Source organism: Psammomys obesus, unplaced genomic scaffold, assembly GCF_907164565.1.
Source record: "Psammomys obesus unplaced genomic scaffold, mPsaObe1.curated_primary_1811, whole genome shotgun sequence".
Lineage (NCBI taxonomy): Eukaryota > Metazoa > Chordata > Mammalia > Rodentia > Muridae > Psammomys > Psammomys obesus.
This window is the reverse complement of record NW_026586173.1, coordinates 10500959-10519824: the sequence shown is the minus strand read 5'-3', so window position 1 is coordinate 10519824 and position 18866 is coordinate 10500959. Positions and strand designations below refer to the sequence as shown.

Here is an 18866-nt window from a genome sequence, read left to right as displayed (position 1 = left end):
AAGATGACAATGCAGCCATTCCTGATGTGATCTGATAGTCTAAGATCAGAAGGAAGGAGAGGAGGACCTCCCCTATCAGTGGACTTGGGGAGGGGCATGCGTGAAGAAGGGTCAGGAAGGGTGGGATAGGGAGGGGAAGAGGGAGGGGCTTATGGGGTGATACAAAGTAAATAAACTGTAATTAATAAAAAAATTAAAAGAGAACTAGCTAAGAAAAACATCAAGAATACATTTTCAGAACACTGAAAATTAGCTAAAATCTTACAACTAATGCAATAATTAAAATTTTGAATTAGCATATCAATTTAAAGAGAACCACTGACCTTCAATAAAAACAGCACACTAGTGACTATGCTCATCGCTGTCAAGGAAAACTGATCATATGAAGTGGGAAGAGGTTTACTTTGGCTTTGGTTTAGAGAGTATCGTCCAGCAGGAGCGAGTGGCTGGAGAAGCCCAGCCTACGGCAGTAGAAGCCTGTGGTGTCTAGTCAGCACTACTGCTGAGAGGAGGAAGAGAACCACAGGACCAGAATCATGCCTGGGCTATAATCCACAAGGTCTGCCCACATGACTCACCTCATCCACCACCTCCCCAACCAGCTCTCCCTATGGAATAAGAGTTCAAACATCTTGGTCTGTGGGCACACTTCACAATCAACTCTTAACCCATAACAAGAGTCAGAACATCTCAGCTCATCCTTGTCTCACCCTCTGTCCTACGGCAGCTTATAAAATAACAATCTATAGTCATTATAGAAAGTAGCACTGGCTTATCATCATAGAGACTAGAGGTTTTTCAAAGCATGATTTGCAAAAAAAAAAAAAAAAAAAAAAAAGGCTATAAATAGATCTATCTGGCAGATGAAACAATCAGTACATTTGGAGATAAAGCCAATTGAGATTATCCAATTTGAAGAACAGAAAAAAAAATGAAAGAAAGAAAAATACACAGAGCTTCAGAAAAACCACCAAATAAGCCAATATATACCTCAAGGGAAAAGAGACAAAAAGATGGTAAATAATATTTGCCTAAATAGTGGATAAATACTTCCTAAAATGATAAGACACTAATTAACACATTCAGGAAGCTCAGTGAACACCAAATACAGCAAACACAAAAATCCACATCTGGAAAACTATAATCACTACCTTGAAAGAAACAAGTAAAACGATTCACTATATACAAGGGATCCTTGATAAGACTAACAGTTGACATTTCTTCAGAAGCCATGGAGTCCAAAAGTCAATGGAACAATTAAGTTTTAGCTTTTAAAGAGCAAGACAGCCAACAAGAGCTTGATCTTCAAAAAACATTCTTTTCAAACTAAAGAGAAATTGAAACACTGCCAGGTGAAAAAAAAACTAGGAGACTTGGCTACCAGAAAACCAGCTTCACAGAGGGACTCATTCAAACTGTGAAACCTACGTTAGAAAATAGAAACGAATTCTAGCCAAGTTGGTGGCAGACCTGCAATCTCTGTGGAGGTAGAGGCAAGAGGATCAGGAGTTCAAGGACAGCCTGATCTACCCAGCAAGTTCAAAGTCAGCCTAGCACACCAGAGACCCTGTCTCAAAAACAAAATAAAATATAGAATAGAAATAAAGACAACAGCACGGTGATTCAACAAGGTTCTTTAGGGAAGCAGAATGTCTGTGGGTAATATAAGGTAAGAAATTACCAAAGGAGTCAGGTCAAGCTATTACATACACCATAAGAAGCTTCCTAATGTCATAGAAAGAGTCTTCATTTAACAACACAGCACTAGAATTATGTGCATAATTTGACTACTACAAGTGAGAAACTAAACTCTTCATTTTAGCTCTCAGTACGCTAATGCCACAGCCCTAGATTCAACCAGTTGTAGACTTAAAATTTATTACTTTTAATAGTTGTACAATAATGAAATTATTGGAAGTATATTCTTAAAAACATATATATACCAAACATGTACAGATTTTTTTCCTTGTCATAATTCTCCCTAACAATACAATATAATAACCACTTACATAGTATTTATGTTGTGGTGGGTAGTATCTAGAGGCTAAAGTATCTGGAAGGCAATTCTTGGATTATGCAAATATTACACTGACTCATATAAGGAATATGAGCATCCATAGATGTTAGTATGTTTGGTGGGTCTGGCACCATCTCCTATGTGCACTAAGTGATAACTACATTTCATTTTAATTTATTTTACTTTCAGGATCTATATATGGTATCCACCTGCTGTCTTAGATAACATAGTATTAGATTTTTCTCTGAGGTGAAGGCTGGTGAAGAAGCTTGAAGATGGCTCAGAAAAGGGTATCTACAAAGTGGAGAAGATGAAGGAGATCTTGAAACGTATAAAAAAAAAAGTGAGGAGCTATGCCCATCCCTCAGCACTTCCAACCTGAATGACACAGGGGAGCTGCAGAAGGCAGTGCTCTTTGTCTCGGAAGTATACACACCCCTAACCAAGACCCGGGGCCGCTGAAGATACATCAGAAGCTGGAGACTTTGCCATACTGAGTGTTGCCCTGCTTCAACAAGACGAGACAACCCACCACCAGCAAGGTACATGAGCTGCCTTTGAAGAACAAGGCATTATGTCTTCTTGGTCCACCTGAACTCAGATGCATACAGGGAGAGGACTCCTTGGCCTACCTGGATACCAAAAGGACCATGTCAGCTTTTATTCCTGCCCTTCTGCCCTCTCCAAGTTTTCCTCAACCCCAGGAGAGGCAGCCTGGTCTTACCAGTTAGTAATCCAGTTAGGAATGCAAAGCTAAAACTAAATGTTAAACAAAGAACCTGTACCCTTTGTTCATCCAGAGAAGAATTACAGGTCTTAACTTCCTGACAATAAGTGAAAAATCAGATGAGTGAATCAAATACATCTGGTCTGACTTCTTTCCCTCCTGTCTCTGCACCTGTCGTTAGTGTGTGGAGGAAGACTATGGCAAAGTTCAAGGGGCAGATTGTCCTTAGTGGTCACAATATACCACACTTTATTCCCCAGAAGCTGTCAGAAATGCCAAGCACTAGATACAACCTGATACAGTAAATAAAGAAAAAGTCACAATTATCTATAATCTCATTTTCGCATCTTATCAGAACTCCTGTGCGTGGGTCTGAGCCAAGACAAACTGTTTTTATTAATGCCGAAACCGGACGTAAGACATGATAATATATGTTTACTTTGCAAAAGAGCATAGATTTCACACTTTCACTTTGTTGTGAGAATCTGGGTTTACCCATTTCTAACAAAAGCTGGATAAACTCAGGGTCTTCCTAAAATGTCAATGATTATTCTTCACAAAGGAGGCACAAACAAACCTACACTTAAAAAAATGGGCAGACTGATTATCCTGTATGCCTGTGCAATGCTTCAATGTTAGACCTGGAACCCTAACATCATCAAATGCGTTGATTCATTAGAAAAAGCTTATCAACTCTTTGGAAGTCTTGGAAGGAAATATAGAGTAATTCAAAGAATCAGAACCATCTAGTGTTGCCTAGCGAATCAAAGGGCTGTGAGAAAATAAGCTACAGAAAAGTAAAAAGGTAAATTTTAAAAAATGTGATTCCAATCTGTGCTTGGCGACTGTCCTCCCTCAGGCCACTAAGGCTTGGTGCCATCAGATGCATTAATGCTGAGACACTGGTCATGGGTGAGGGAGGGGTGGGTGAGTAGATCCGGAGGGAGAACCGCTTATGAGCCTGAAATGCATTCAGCGGATGCATCAGGCACCAGCTGCTGAAAACACACAGCGATGAACTTCCTTTAGCATTGGCCCGACTGGAGGGAATAAACATGGCAACATGCTGAATTGCTTCGAAAATGTAGAACTGTGTACTGTCAGAATTCCACAGGACTGAACTGTGGTCCTGGGCTAGGGCGGGGTTTCCACAAGACTGTCATCAAGCAACGGAGTTTCTGATTGAATGGTCCAGGAGAAGCAGACCTCCTCAACCCTTAATGCCACTCTTCATTGTAAGAAGAGCAGATTTCCTTCTGTTCTGGGAGATGATGATGAATGACCCTCAGGGACTGGTGCAGATCACACTGCAGTCAGAAAGCAGAGCAAGTGTGGAAAAGAACTGAGAAGGCATCGGTACCCAGGAAGTGGCTCTTGAGACAACTGCCGACACAGAAGACTCCAGTGCTGTGAATGATGGATGTAGGCATACACACCCAAAATGTAGGAGATCATGCCCTGGACTTGGAGTTGGAAATCTTGTAACAGTGGTGGATTACAGAGCCCATGATTAGGATCCAGGACACTGGTGTTGCAAGTCCCCTTATCAGATACTTGTCCCTCCAGAGTCATATAATCTTATGAAAGGTGATTAATCGTCTCCGCATCTCAGTTTTTCCATCTACAAAATGGTAGTAATCACTATGGGAATGAATTCAGAAAAATTTTGTCTGTAACCTTTAAAAATGTGAGATAGCTAACTGATTTTTAACTACATAGAAGATTGTTTCTCTCTCATGTTACCATCAATTCAGACCTGGCATGGAGCATTTGCGTCAGGAAGAGCTGCCTTCAGCCGTTTACCTGTGCTTTCCTTATGGCCTACCAGTCTCAGCAGCAGCTCCAGCCCTCACACAGGCCCCTTCCCGAAACAAAGAAATGCCTTCCCATTCTCTTGGCAACAATGAGTATAACCAAGTGTTTAAAAAGTCTCTACTGATTTAAATGATGAAAAGTTAAAATAGTTTCACCCATATTTGCTTGCTAATGAAGATCAATATTTGTCTCAGCTCCTTTTCCATTTGCTGAGATAAAATACCCCAAAGAGCAATTGAAGGGAGAAAGGCTTTTAACTGAACTTGACGGAAGGGTAAAAAAAGGCATGGAGAACCGGAAGCAACTGGTGGCCTCATACAGACAATCAGAAACAGGAAAGAATGTTTGCTCCAATCAGCCCCTTTTCTCCAAGTCTAAGAGCCCAGCTTGGGATGGTGTCACCACAGTGGGTGAGTCTCAAATAATGCAGTGAAGGTGATATCCCATAGGCTTTGTCAGAGGCCTGTCTCCATGGTGATGCTAGAGTCTGTTAGTTGGCCCCTACCACCGACCATCACAATATATATTTTCTAAATTTTTATTAGTATTTGCATTGTGTGTGACGTACACACGTGTGGGCATACAGGCACAGATGGAGCTAAGCACAGTGGGGAGAGCAGAGGTCAACACTGAATGTACTTTCATCTTAGTCGTTGATACAGGATCGTTCACTGAACAGAACACAAAGTGCACTAACTGGCTGGACCGTCTGGCCAAAGAGCCCCAGGACTGTCCTGTCTCCATCTCCTCAGTGCTGGCCGCAAGCACATGACTCCCCTGGGGATCTGAAGTCAGGGCTTCATGCTTGCACGGCAGGTACTCCTACCCACTCAGCTGGCTTCCCAATCAGTATTTACAGTTTGTTTTTTTTAATTGCCCAAGCTCCATGGTGGGTTGATTCATATCTATACGTTCATTTTAAATTTCAAGATCTCAGCCCAGCTTAGCAAAGTGCCCACAGAGTCCTGAATGAGTGAAATTGTTCAGCAACTCGGGAAAGATCTTCATATATCACAGGGATTAATGTTTTTCAAGGATTTCGCTTTTTCTTTAGTTTATCATGTAGATTTGTTTTATTTGCTGACCTCCTATACAGGATTTAAAACAGCAATATAGTGTTTTCCTTTGTGTTAAGACTAACAAAATTATATGCACCCAAACTTGTGTGTCTCTGTGTGTCTGTATGTATGTGCATGCCTGTGTGTGTCTGTATGTGTGTGTGTATATATGCATATGTGTATCTCTGTGTCTGGAGTATGGTGCACTCAGTTTCTGTATATTTCTTAAATCTTTTCCATTTTTGGAAGAAAAATTATGACTTTTAAAATCACATGAACTCAGAGCCTACCTCCTGGAGCTAGGAGCTCGGAGCCCTTGGGCACCTGGCATGGGACTGGACCTGTGGCTGGTAGCTTTCGGCTACAGGAATTCCTCAACTCCTGGGTGTCCCCAGGGAGCCAGGGACCTGGGCAGACCTATTCTGACAGGTCTCCCAGCCCTGGAAGCCCAGCTCTGACCCTAACAGATACCCTGCCCTCAGCAACGATGAACAGCCTACTGGCTACAAATTCTCCTGCAGAACTGATGGCCACACGTTACTTTTCAGGCTCTTGAGACCCTGTCCAAGACTGCAGAGGGGGAGCCAAGCACCACCCTCCAGATGGACAGTGACTCAGCCAAGGGCAGAGAGAAGGAGAAGTAGTTCTTCCCATCCAGCTGACTATACTTAGGGAACACCTGCTCCAAAGCCATGAGTTGAATGACATTTGCCTCCCAGGACACAGCACCCAATACTGGAGTCACAGACTCCAGGGTCCAAGGACATGGACAAAGCACTCACAACCTGCCAACAAAGTGGGGCATGCCTTAGTTGGAAGGGGCAGATGTGAAGGGAGGACACAGGCTGGTCCACTTCGTCTTCTCCCTAGTTGCTAAGTGACAGCCCCAGTATAGCTATCGTGGTCTTCCTGGAGGCTGGATGCCACCGGAAGGCATCAGACCAGGAGGGATATGAGCCTGAGAATAAAAAATAAATAAATAGATAGATAGATAGATAGATAGATAGATAGATAGATAGATAGACAAGTAAATAAAATTAAAAAATAAAAAAACAAGTCTGAGAATGTTACCTCCTTTATCTGCTCTGAGCCCAACCATTCCCCAAACAGCCTCAAACCTACACTATTTTTACCCAGATTAAATATTATGAAAGTTAAAAAAGAAAAAAAACAAAAAAACATGAACTCCAAATGTGAACTAGAAGACATTGTATTTTATTCTATATAGTTGGTAACAGTTGCTTAAAAGAATTCATGGAATTTTTTACCCTTTCTCAATCAATTTATTTATTTTACTAGAAATGTGTCATTTTATCTCAACTTGGACACACTTCTGAATGTCCTTTTGTCTTCACCAGGTCCATCTGTCTCTCTGCATTAGTACTGTGCTGCTGTAAGCAATGTTTTGATAGTGAAATTAGTAATTCCTTTCTCATTACACATCTTTAAAAAATTCTCAGTTGGGGAAGGCAGGATGGCTCAACTAGTAAAGGCATTTACTGCCAGTCCTGAAGACCTGAGTTTGAGCCCTAGGACTCACATGAAGTAAAGAAAAAACCCACACCCACGATCGCCTCTGACACCCACCCCCATAGAAACCCTTAATTCACCATTATTCTCCAATTTTACTATTTCAAGACTGACTGAGAGTCCAATAATTTCTTAAGAATCCCATTATGGTTTTATTTATTTATTCACTTTACATCCTGATCATCGCGCCCTCCCTCCTCACCTCCTAGTACTGCCCTCCCTTTGTCTTTCCCCATCCCCTCTTCCCTCTTCCTCAGAAGAGGGGAGCCCCCCTCTATCAACCCACTAGAGCACATCAAGTTGCATCAGGACGACCCTGTGGCCTGGCGAGGCAGCCCCACTAGGGGGAAGTGATCAAAAAGCAGGCAACAGAGTCCATGTCAGAGACAGCCCCTTCACCTCACCCCTTCACGGATCCCTTTACTAGGGAACCCACATGAAGACCAAGCTGCCCATCAGCTACATCTGTGTGGGGGGCCTAGGCCCAGTCCATGTATAGGCCTTGGTTGGTACTTCAGTCTCCACAAGCCCCCGGGGCCTTGGTTAGTTGGCTCAGTGGGTCTTCTTGTGGAGCTTCTTTCCCCACTGTATCTTAATATTTTTACAATTTTTGTTGCATTTCTTAAATCCAGTTCTCATTATTGATATTTTCTTTAAAGTGTTTTTGGTTTTGAATTTATTGTGATTACATTTGTGGAGTTTGCCAGTGTAATTGGCCCTTTCCAAAGAATTATTTGGATTTACTGTCTCCACTTCTCTAATTATTTCTGCTTGGACAGAAATTCCCTTATTGACCCTTAGTAGACAGGAATATGAGGGGATGTAAAGACACATGGGTATGGGGTGGGAGGCAGAAGATGCATGGCTGTGGGGACTGGAGACAAGGGTATGGGAGGGTTGAAGGGACATGGGTATGGGAAGAGGAGCAAGCCATGGAAAATGCACTGAAATCTCCCACACTGTTTCTTTGGTAACACTGTTTTTTACTTGTTTATTTGTTTGTTTTGAAAGGCAATGTTCATACTGTGATTTTAAAACTCTGCAGCTATGAATTTTTGGGGGTTTTTTGATACTATAATTTAATTACAACAATTATTTATTCCATTTCTGATCTCCAAACCCACTTCTCTGTCCTTCACTCTCTTTTTTTACCAATTGCTATTACATGCATATATATATATATATACATTATGGATGTACTAAATTATGTTTGGGAATATATAATCAACTATAATTGTTAACATTTTTACTTAGCCCTTTTAGGAGTTTCCTTTTAATGTTTAACGTTTGAAACTTCAATTTGTAAACGTTGCTCATGGAATTTCTACTCTTTGATATGAGTCTCGTGAGGTTCAGTGTGTGTTTATGTGTGCTAATAAACAATTAGGTTTTTAAAAAAATATTCCTTTGACACGAAAGATTCTTTTTCTAATCTTAAATTTTTCCAACAGATTTATTAAGCAAAGATCAGTAAGCATGCTACACAGGTTCTCCGAGTCCTTCTTTTTGTCATCTGGCCTTGTTGACACTTGAGCAGAATGCACTGACATTGCACTGTGATGAGCACTTCATTCTTCCCAGGTATCCCTTGGTAGCCTTTACTTAGAGCTTTTGATAAACGCTCACAATTTGGAAGTCCTAAAAATGACTCCAGGTGTTGTCTTGTTACCACACAGCTGGCAGTCACAGCCATACTTTGATGACAGCACTTGCCCACCAGACAGGTCTCCAAGTTACACCTCAGCGTTCACAACAACCACGGGGCATCATTTCTAATGTTGTATGAATTACGTCCTTGGTTGACCCAACTTCGCCCTGAGAGTTCTAGGATTAGCATCGACAACACTATTTTTGCATATATATTCATTATTTCAGACATTCTGTGTCATTTAAAATATATCATAATCGAAGTATGTACTATTTATAACTAAATATGACTATGTTCATGTTTTGTAGTAGGAATTTTAAAATTATCAGTATCCGTGAATTTTACATTGTTCATCTTGGTGGGCTGGGTTTTGCTGTACATATACAGCATGCATACTTTTCTGTGTCTTTTAAATCACCTTACTGTTTGCAGCTAGGCATGGCTGCCCACAAATGTGTAGATTACATATCCTCGCTCAGCTTCAGAGACATATTTAGGAAAACTAATTCCACCCGAAATGCCAATACTTCACAAGAGTGACAGAGCCATTGCTGGTGTTAAACCAACATTATGTGAAAAAAATTTTTAAAGTATAATTTTTGAAAATACAGAAGAAATATTCTCTTTGAGACTTGGCTTTGTAGGGAAGAGATGGACTGGGAAGGCAGAGCTGGCTTCATGCAGGAATCTGAACTGGATTCCCAAGTTCTGGCTATATAAACTGGTCCCTTGGCAGCTTTGTCACATTTCCTCTACTAGTCTCTACAAACCACCATTGTTTGGGTCTTGGGCCCACTGTGTGCCAGGAGACTTGGATTTGATGGTTTGAAGAAGGAAACAGTCCATTCAAAAAGCTATAGAAATGGCAGGCGGTCTCCCGGAGCCTTCCCACTGTTTCTTGAATTTGCCTCATGTCCCGTTGGCATGGATTGCCTGGCACGTTACCACGGCAGAGCTGGCAGCAGGGTACGCTCTGCCACTGTGTCCTCATGCCTCTCCTCATCTTGGCCTCTTTTGGGTCCTCACTATTCTCAGTGAATGTGCCTGCCATTAGGCAGTAGGAGCAGAGCCTGGACAGAGAGGATGCTACATGATGCCGTAGAATGAAGGTGACCAGCTAGGCCCAAAGGTAGGGAATGGCCTTCTGCTGGAGAAAACAGCCTACAAAGCTGATCTGGAAGGACCAGAGGAAGTTACAGGGCTGGGCAAAATATGGAGAGTCCTTTAACTGTCTGATAACATGTTATACCAAAATCTATTATTTAAAACGTTTAGCTACCATAATGCACCAAACTGGTTAATTTGTCCAAAAGGGAAATAAATATGATGGGTAGGGCAATCTGTTCTCTATCCATCGGATGGAACTCACTTGTTTTGCTATAGTCGGATAATTATTTGTATTATTATTAAGATTTTCTTCAATTTGCCTTCTACTCTTGTGGTTGTGAAACAGCTTAATCAATAAAAAGCCAATCAAAAGATACACATTTTGGACAATACCCAGCATGACAGTGAGAGCACACTCAATAACCTCTTCTGCCCGATTGCAAGCTTTGAAGAAATTTTCCCAACATTTTTTCAGATTTGTGAAAAAAAAAAATAATTTTAATGTCAGTTTCCAACAAAGTAATTAATTATATTCAGTTGATCAAACACCTGTGAGTATATTCCAAGACTTTTCAAATATGTACCTTGACTTCCTTGTTGTAGAATCGGGTCTGGCCTGTATTATTTTACTCATCTGTCCTGTGTGTCCCAGGAAGGTCATTTGGGTTTACTCTAGCCTTCAAGGGTAACACATTCAGCAAATTCTTAAGCTCTTGTCATCTCCCTAGCAGCCTTTTGTGGCCCTTTTAACAGTCTGCTGGGCCGCGTAGGAAGAGACAAGGTTGCGCTGGGCGGCGTTGGACAGCACAGCTCTTTGTCTCTTGTTGTCAGCCAGCCCTGTCACTACATTGTTCTTTTGGCGGGTGCCTTTGATGGACTATCTACTCCCCTGTCTCAACACTCCCAGCAGCAGTTGGAGAAATAGCAGCCGCCGCTGCTCATTCTGGTAGAGAATGACCCTTTAGCCTGCACATTCAATGAGAACACCACGCGGGGAAACCCCGGAGATGTAGCTTGTTCTCTGCCTGTCTGAAAGAGCTAGCCAAATGCTGCGAGACGTGATGTCGCACACAGGAATCAAGTATTTGCTTTGCTGTTGCTGCGATAACACTGCGAGAAAGAGAGAGCTACTTAGAGAAGAAAGGGTTTATTTCATCTTACGGGTCCATCATCCGGGGAAGTTGAGGAATGAATTCTAGACAGGAAACTGAAGCGGAAATTACTGAGGAACACTGCAAGCTGCTCCCCTAGTGTTTTGTTGTTGTTGTTTGTTTGTTTTGTTTTGTTTTTTAACTAAAAGATCATTACTGATGCATGGTTGAATCACCAATAGAATTCTTAAGGTTCTGAACTTCCTTGTTGTTTGTTTATTTTGCAGCTATATTTACTGACTATCTGCTATATACGAGGCAAAAGGAACAGAGTTATTGTTCACTCTTTGACCCGTGCCTGAGTCCTTACTCCAAAAAGCCCATTCCGCTGAGTGGGCCTCCACGATTCTTTGGCAGGTACAGTGTTCCTATGTGCGCTGGCATTCAGAGCAGCAGTTCTCAACTTGTGGGTCACAACCCCTTTGGCAAGCTGCTACCCCAAAAATACTTGCATTATGATTCCTAACAGTGACAAAATCACGGTTATGGAGCAGCAACAAAAATAATTTTATAGTTGGGGGTCAACAGGCAACTATATATTGGAGGAGCTGTATGAAAGGGTCACAGCATTGGGAAGCTTGAGAACCACTGACTTAAAGCATAGTAGGGTAAGCCATGAAAACCCTCCAAATACTGCCTGAAGGAGGAGAGGAACAGCCATTGCTTCCATCCCAGTTTGACAAAGGAATAACTAATGGAGAGTAATTCTTCCTTTTGGTGGCAGTGCATATGAATGATACTTGACTGCCAACCATCCATTTTTATAAAATTCCAGAGCACTGGGACAAGAAACACCACATACTAAGACAACCAGCGAACACAGAACAGTTTTCCTTGCTTATGTTACCTGAATGCAAAGCACCAGTCAGAAAGGATTTGTAAGAAACAACTGCAGACAAAAATGCTAGTGTAGTAAAGAACGCATAGGTCTTCAAAGTTTCATATTGAAGCTTGGAAGTGTTCCTGAAAGCGAAGGTTGCCAGTATTTCAGACAAACCCACACTTGTTCTGAAGAATAAGTTCCACACATGTTAAATATTAAACAATTTTCTAAACATTCAAATACTTTTTCTATGATTTTGGTGACTGTTGCTCTTTTGAATTTTGCATCTCCCAGAGAGGGAATCAGCTGACCATGTTGCCATCCTGATGACCTGAGGTGCTTCTCTATCCCATAAGATGGCAGCTTGATCTGGAGCTGCCGTCTTGGGCAAAGGTTTTGAACTTTGAATACTAATGTTCTGTAGCATAGTAGCTTTCCTCCCTTTTTTATTACTTGTTTTATTTTTCACAATTATAATATAATTATATCATTTCACTTTTCCTTTCCTCCCAGTAAAGCCTCCCATATACCCTTCCTTCTACTCTGAAATTAATAGCTCTTTTTCATTAATTGTTGTTTCATGTATATACATACACATATATATGTATATGCATATATCTCCCTGAAATACAGCCTTATCAGCCTATATAACGTTACTTGCATGTATGCTTTTAGGAATGACCATTAAGTGTTGGATAATCAACTGGTGTCCTGCCTCTTTCCCTCCTGTCCAGGATCACCACTGCTCGCTGTGGTTTCAGCCCTACCACATCAATCAGCAATTAAGAAAAGTCCGTACAAACTCCCCCAAAGGCTAAACTGATGGAGGCAACTCTTCAGTTGAGGCCCCATTTTCCTCCATCTGTCACAACCAAGTTTGCCATCATAGCTAGCCAGAGAGCACCAAAAGGGGAACTGAGCCTCATTCTACCCTGGTACATCTGACATCTCAGATGATGATCATTGAACATCATTACAAGTAGTTTATTTATTTATTTATTTAATTATTTAGTGCTGGGGCTCATACTAAGGATCTTATACCTTATAGCCAAGCTCTCTAATACTGAAGCTACATCCAGAAATAAGTTAATTACTTCTTAGCATCTTTCTGTAATTTCTATAACCCGTGAAATCTGTTCATTTCAGTCATAGTTACTTTCATAAAACTAGTTTTAGTCAGCATGTAGAGTTGTGCAGCCATCACCTCAATCCAGTTTTAGAACATGTCATCCTCCCTAAAAGCACCCCCCCTCAAGAATATGGCCAGGAAGTCCCCATTCTTACCTCAATTTCTTACAACTGCTGACCTACTTTTAGTTTCTGTAGATTATCTTTTCTGGACCACTTGATATAACTTTCCTTAGCATGGTAGTTTGGACCTTCATCCATGTTGTAACATGTATTAGCATGCACTTATTCCTTTTGCTGCATGTTTGGAGTATTTTAATTTTAACCTATTATGAATGATATTTTGGGCACATTAATATATAAATTTTTATGTTGACATAATTTCATTTATCTTGGGTAGATATGCTATCTGTTGAGAACATAGTACCAGTCTAAATTTTACAGAAACTGCCAAATGCTTTTCATACATAGTTTTACCATTTACCATTTCCACAAGCAACGCAACACTTATTTTTATCTATTTGATAACACTAATCCTGGAGAGAGTAAATGATATCTCATTGTAGTCTTCAATTGAATTTTCTTAATGACTGATGATGCCAGACATACTTTCATTGCTAATAACTTCTTGGGCAAAATGTTAATTCAAATCTTAAATTAGGACATCTTTCTCTTTCCTCACTAATGCCTTGTAAGAGTTGTTGGCATGTTTCAGTTAAGTTCCAGATTAAAAATGTGTTTTGCAAATATTTTCTCCTGCTGAGTTTGTCTTTCCATTTTACTGATAGACAAGTCATTTAATGCAAATCACTCGTGTTTCACATGCCGTGTGGGAAAGTCTTGATATTTACTCTCACCATTGTATGACTGAAATGAGCTATGCGTATGACAAGCACTCAGAACAAAGTTGGACACTAGACTTACTGAAGAATCAGGACATGAAAAAGTGGAGGGAAAACACATTCTTTAGTCAGGGAAGAAGAAAATAAAACAGCTATAAACTAAAGCCCCACGGTGTAAATAAAACACCAAGAAACAAAGGAAGAATCAAAAATCTAGGCCTGGGAAGGTGGCCCAGAGGCGAGAGTGAGCCCAGCTGTGGGGGAACAGAGCAAACCAGCATCCTCCAGTCGAAGGCAGGATTATCCTCATGTGCATGCTTCATTCTAAGCCAAACATCTAAGCACACAGCGGAGAGAGCATGTAGCAACAGGCGTTTTGTTATATAACGTGGAGAAATCAAAGAAATAGTAAAAAGATTATAGCCGATGTACCATGCCACCAATAAGGAAGAAAACTGCAAGAATGTTTAGTGTGTGGGTATGGGGGTGTGCACATGTGTGGCACGTTCATGTATGTGAGTGCACATGTATGTGCATGTGTATCTGTTTGTGTAGGCCAGAGTTCAACCTTGAGTGTCATTCTTCACATATCCATCTTGTTTCCTCAGACACAGAGAAGGGGACCCGGGGCTCATGGATTAGGCTTGGGTGGCTGACCAGCAAGTCCTAGGATTCCTTCTGTCCCCACCTCCCTGGTGATGGGGTTACAGATGGGTGACACCAAACCTGGTTTCCCACATGAATTCTGGGGCTTGAATTCAGGCCTCCTGCTTGCCTTGCTAACAGAGCTATCTTCCCAGCCTGAAAACTGCAAACATATTAGAGGTGGGAATGCCTGACAAGGATGGGGGTGGGGGAACATGGAACTCAAACATAAGCAGTGTCTGGATGCCGGAGTGTCGAGCTTGGCTAAGCCAGCTGTGGAGTGCTGGAACAAGTCTTTTTAAATTGCTCTTAAATTAATTTTAATTACATGTGTATATGTATACGCAGTATATGATGTGTGTATGCTGATATATATAATATGTGTATGGATCGGTATGTGAACATTGGTACAGCTAACCCTAGAATCCAGAAGAGGCCGTTAGATACCCTGAAACTGGACTTACAGGTAGCTGTGGGCCGCCCCATGTGGACGCTGTGAAGCCAGCTCCAGTCCTCAAGAGCAGTATGTGCTCTTAACCATTCAGCCATCTCTGCAAGCCCCCATTACAATCTCTTATAAACTGTAACCAGTTTTAAACTAAGGCCATTTTGTCAGGGAATCATCATCAAAACAGATTCAAGAGCCAATACCCCTAAATGAGGAAAACCACTGGCTGCCATGGAAAGAAGGAAAGCCCCACATGGCCAGAAAACATTAGCAGCTAACATTTGAGCTTCAACAAAGGAGGAGTTAGGTGGGGTTTTGCATAAACTATCTCATACAAGTTTTGCTATTCCCAGTTAAGCAGGCTGTATACAAAAGAGGAAAGCAGCAAGACTCAAAGTTCAAGCCACTTGGCAGAGCCTGAGGTTGATCTGGATGAGGTCTTGCTCTAAATCGCTGCAGTGTGCTGGAGTCGATCCCAGCCTGGATCATCCTTCGGCAGGAACCATGGCCTGTCCCCCCAACACCAGAACATGGCCTGGCAGAGACATAGGCAACAGTGGTGTGGCAAGCAGGCATGGCAGGACCAAAGTCTTAATAATACGGAATGGAAATGGAATGGAAGAATAGCTGGCTAAGAAAAAGTAAGAGTTCCAAAGTTTCAAAGTCAAGTTCCTTGAAACATGGGTCCAAGCTATTCTCTCTGGAGTAAGGGCTTCATCTCACATCTCCTTATGCTGTTATTTGATGACTTCATCCCCTAACTGGTCCCCAGGACTGATGCATGGCCTGGTGTCCACTGCATGAACGACCTCAGCAAACCAGCATCACACTGTGGCTACACAGCTTAGGGTAGCTGGAAGCTGCACCTTCAAACCCTTCAGGTTGGGGGTTGAGCTCTCTAGCCTTAGTGTCACCAGCTATAAAATATAAATACTAATCGTTTCCATTCCAGAAGTCCAAATAGGGCACAAGCCCAGAGACTGGCGTTTAGAAGTGGTTCAAAATACGTGCTTGGGTGCTTGCTCTGATGTCCATATCAAATAGAAATGTCTCATTCCAAAAGTGTCACAACACCCCTGCGTGGTATGATGCCAAGCTGATTTGTACCGGGGCTGATTCTCACCCTTCTTATCCTGGCCTAACTCTTTGAAGATAAGACACCCTCAATTCCCATCCTTCCTCCTGTATTCTCTTCCCTTCCCCCCCACCCTCCTTTCAGCTAGTTAGACAAAAAAAAAAAAAAAAAAGAAGATTCTGGAATCTCACCAAACTTAGCAGGAAGTTGTGAATGAGGACTGCACAGGACACCTGGCTTTCAAATGAGACAGATCCGGAATTAATTCTGAAGGATAGGTAATGTCCCCAGGAAGCCTGGAGACTACCAAATCGCTATCTTGCACTGATAGACAACAATAGCCTGTTCCGTTGAAGGTCTGGGTGGTACTATCAGTAATGGAATGACTGAGATCAATTTTTGGAATCAATTGAGATCAATCCCATGGCATCTGGTGCTGCACATGGGACTGAGATCCCTACATGGGTTTGAAGAATGCCATAGAAATTCAAACCAAGGGGCTGAGTTATTAAGCTTTCATAATTAGGATCCTGTAAAACACAAAAAGGGCATTAAATAAAAAAGATCCTGGCTCCAGAGACTACAGGTTATGATATGTGTACTTTGTCCCTTCACTAAATTCAAGAAATGCCATTCTGGAATTACCATATCTTCCACATGGGGAAGTCTTGCTCCGTCTGTGCATCTGAACACTTGCCTTGATTGTGGGTGGGGCTCGCAGTGACCATGCCCACACTTGATATTTTTCATAATGAATATCTAAAAAGGCAATATCAACCGGGTCACCATACAGCCCGTGACAGCACACCTACTATGACAGCACTTGACCACCTAAGCAGAGCTCTGGGTATTTATTACCAGGAAGCAGGTCCATGCGTCAACACTTTTGGCCAGCCAAGACCCTGATGCCTCTGAGAAGCCCTGAAACCTTTAAATTAGGCTAATAATATTTCAGAGCTCTTATGTCCATTGGGCCTTGTATAGAAGACAGGGGTGAGTTGGTTGCCATTGTCTCTGCAGCAATTACTTAAAAGTTAAGTGCTCTGTCTTTTAATTCTGTAGTAAGTTATGATCCTCATTTCATAATAAAAGCATTGGAGACTCGGGGTAGCAAAAGTAGGACAGTTTATTTCCCAAACTTGCAAAGTGGAGCATCACTGTGAAGAAAAGACAAAGAGGTGGCTGATGTGGTGATCTGAAAGAAAAGTGTTTTTTAAACTATCTCCAGCCTTATTTCCTTGCTTCCCGGGCTGGCTGGATCTTCAGGAAGGTACAATTATGCCAGGGTCTACTCTTGTCCCCTGCCAGGATTCCCCATTGTACTGGTTCAGTATTCTCTGTCTCTTGCAAGCAAGAGTTCAGGGGGCTAAAATGGTCTCCTCAAGACCTCAGGGTGAATAGGTGGTCTAGCCAGGATTTGAATGCCATGCAAATACAGAGCACAGATGACGTTTAGTCTCTGCTTTCTCTCAGCCTGGAGTTGCTTTGGTCTATATATTTTTTGCATGATGCAACCAAGAATTCATGTGTTGAAATTATATGGCAACTGTGAGCTAGTCAGAAGGTGGAAGTGGTGCTGGAAAGATGGACCAATAATTAAGAACACTTACTGCTCTTGCAGAGGACCCAGGGTTCAGTTCCCAGCACCTACATGGAGGCTCACAAACATTTGTAATTCCAGTTCCAAGGAGTCAGATGCCCTCCTCTGACCTATATGGGCACTGCATGAATGTACACACACACACACACACACACACACACACACACACACACACACACACATAAATACTTTTTATGTTTAAAAAGTAAGAAAAATGATTTCTACTGTGGTATTTAGAGGTGAGGGCCTTTGAGTGGTGACCAGGATGGATAGAGTGATGGGGATGGATCCCCACTACTGAATCCTAGTGTCTTTATAAGACAAGGGAGAGAGATCAGAAAGACACGTTAGACATGCGTGTGCTCCCTGTCTCTGGCCATGCAATGTCCTCCTGCCTTTCAGGACTCTGCAGTAGGGAAGTCATCATCAGATTCATCCTCTAAATCTTTCTCCTCTAGAATCAGAAACCAAAATAAACATCTTGTCTTGATTATTTCATTATGAAAACAAAAATGAACCTATATAGGACTTAACACAGAGTTTTAGCAATCACTTAAGTATATGGGTAAAATCCTTTGCACCAGAAAGTGATCTTGGCTGTCTGTTTCCCAGTTGTTGGTAGTGCAAGGAAAGAATACTGAAAATCATGCTTCCCAAGTTTGAGGACATCCATCCTGACTCCTCCAAAGCCTGGAGTTTTCATACACTTGTCCTTTTCTCTGCTGAAAAGCAGAGAAATCGCATTGTAGTGTTTTCTGGAAGTTACACAAATCTATGACAGTTACACAAATTCATGAACAGGATTGTCAGCTGATCTCTGCCAAGTGACCTCAAAAGTTCTCAGGATTCAAAAAAGAAGCTGAAACAGGCCACTCACAGGGTGTCTGCGGACACCAGAGAGCCATGGAGTGGACAGCAAGATCACTATACAAGGCAAAACGGGAGACACTGCCCACCCAGAAAATCATGAAATAGCTTTTTACTCTGCTAAATAACTGTCTCAGGCATGGTAGACTCCAGCACACAGTCTCGACAGTAACACCTCAGAGGGCTATATTCTGTCCCTGTGTCCATCTGTTAGTGCCTGGAATGACTATAATGACAAGAGATTTTCTATTTCATTTGTTCCTAACTTTTCTGCCATATCCCCAACAACTATTTAATGAACCCTATATGAAGAAGAAGAAGAAGAAGAAGAAGAAGAAGAAGAAGAAGAAGAAGAAGAAGAAGAAGAAGAAGAAGAAGAAGAAGA

At 41.8% G+C, this 18866-nt stretch overlaps 1 non-coding gene across 1 annotated transcript; it reads left to right on the top strand.

The window, feature by feature from the left end:
- The first annotated feature begins 18187 nt into the window (after nt 1–18187).
- On the top strand, nt 18188–18320 carry LOC129672190 (small nucleolar RNA SNORA71). Its single transcript, XR_008719463.1, has one exon. It is a non-coding gene; the product is annotated as a small nucleolar RNA SNORA71 (small nucleolar RNA).
- Nucleotides 18321–18866: the final 546 nt, after the last annotated feature.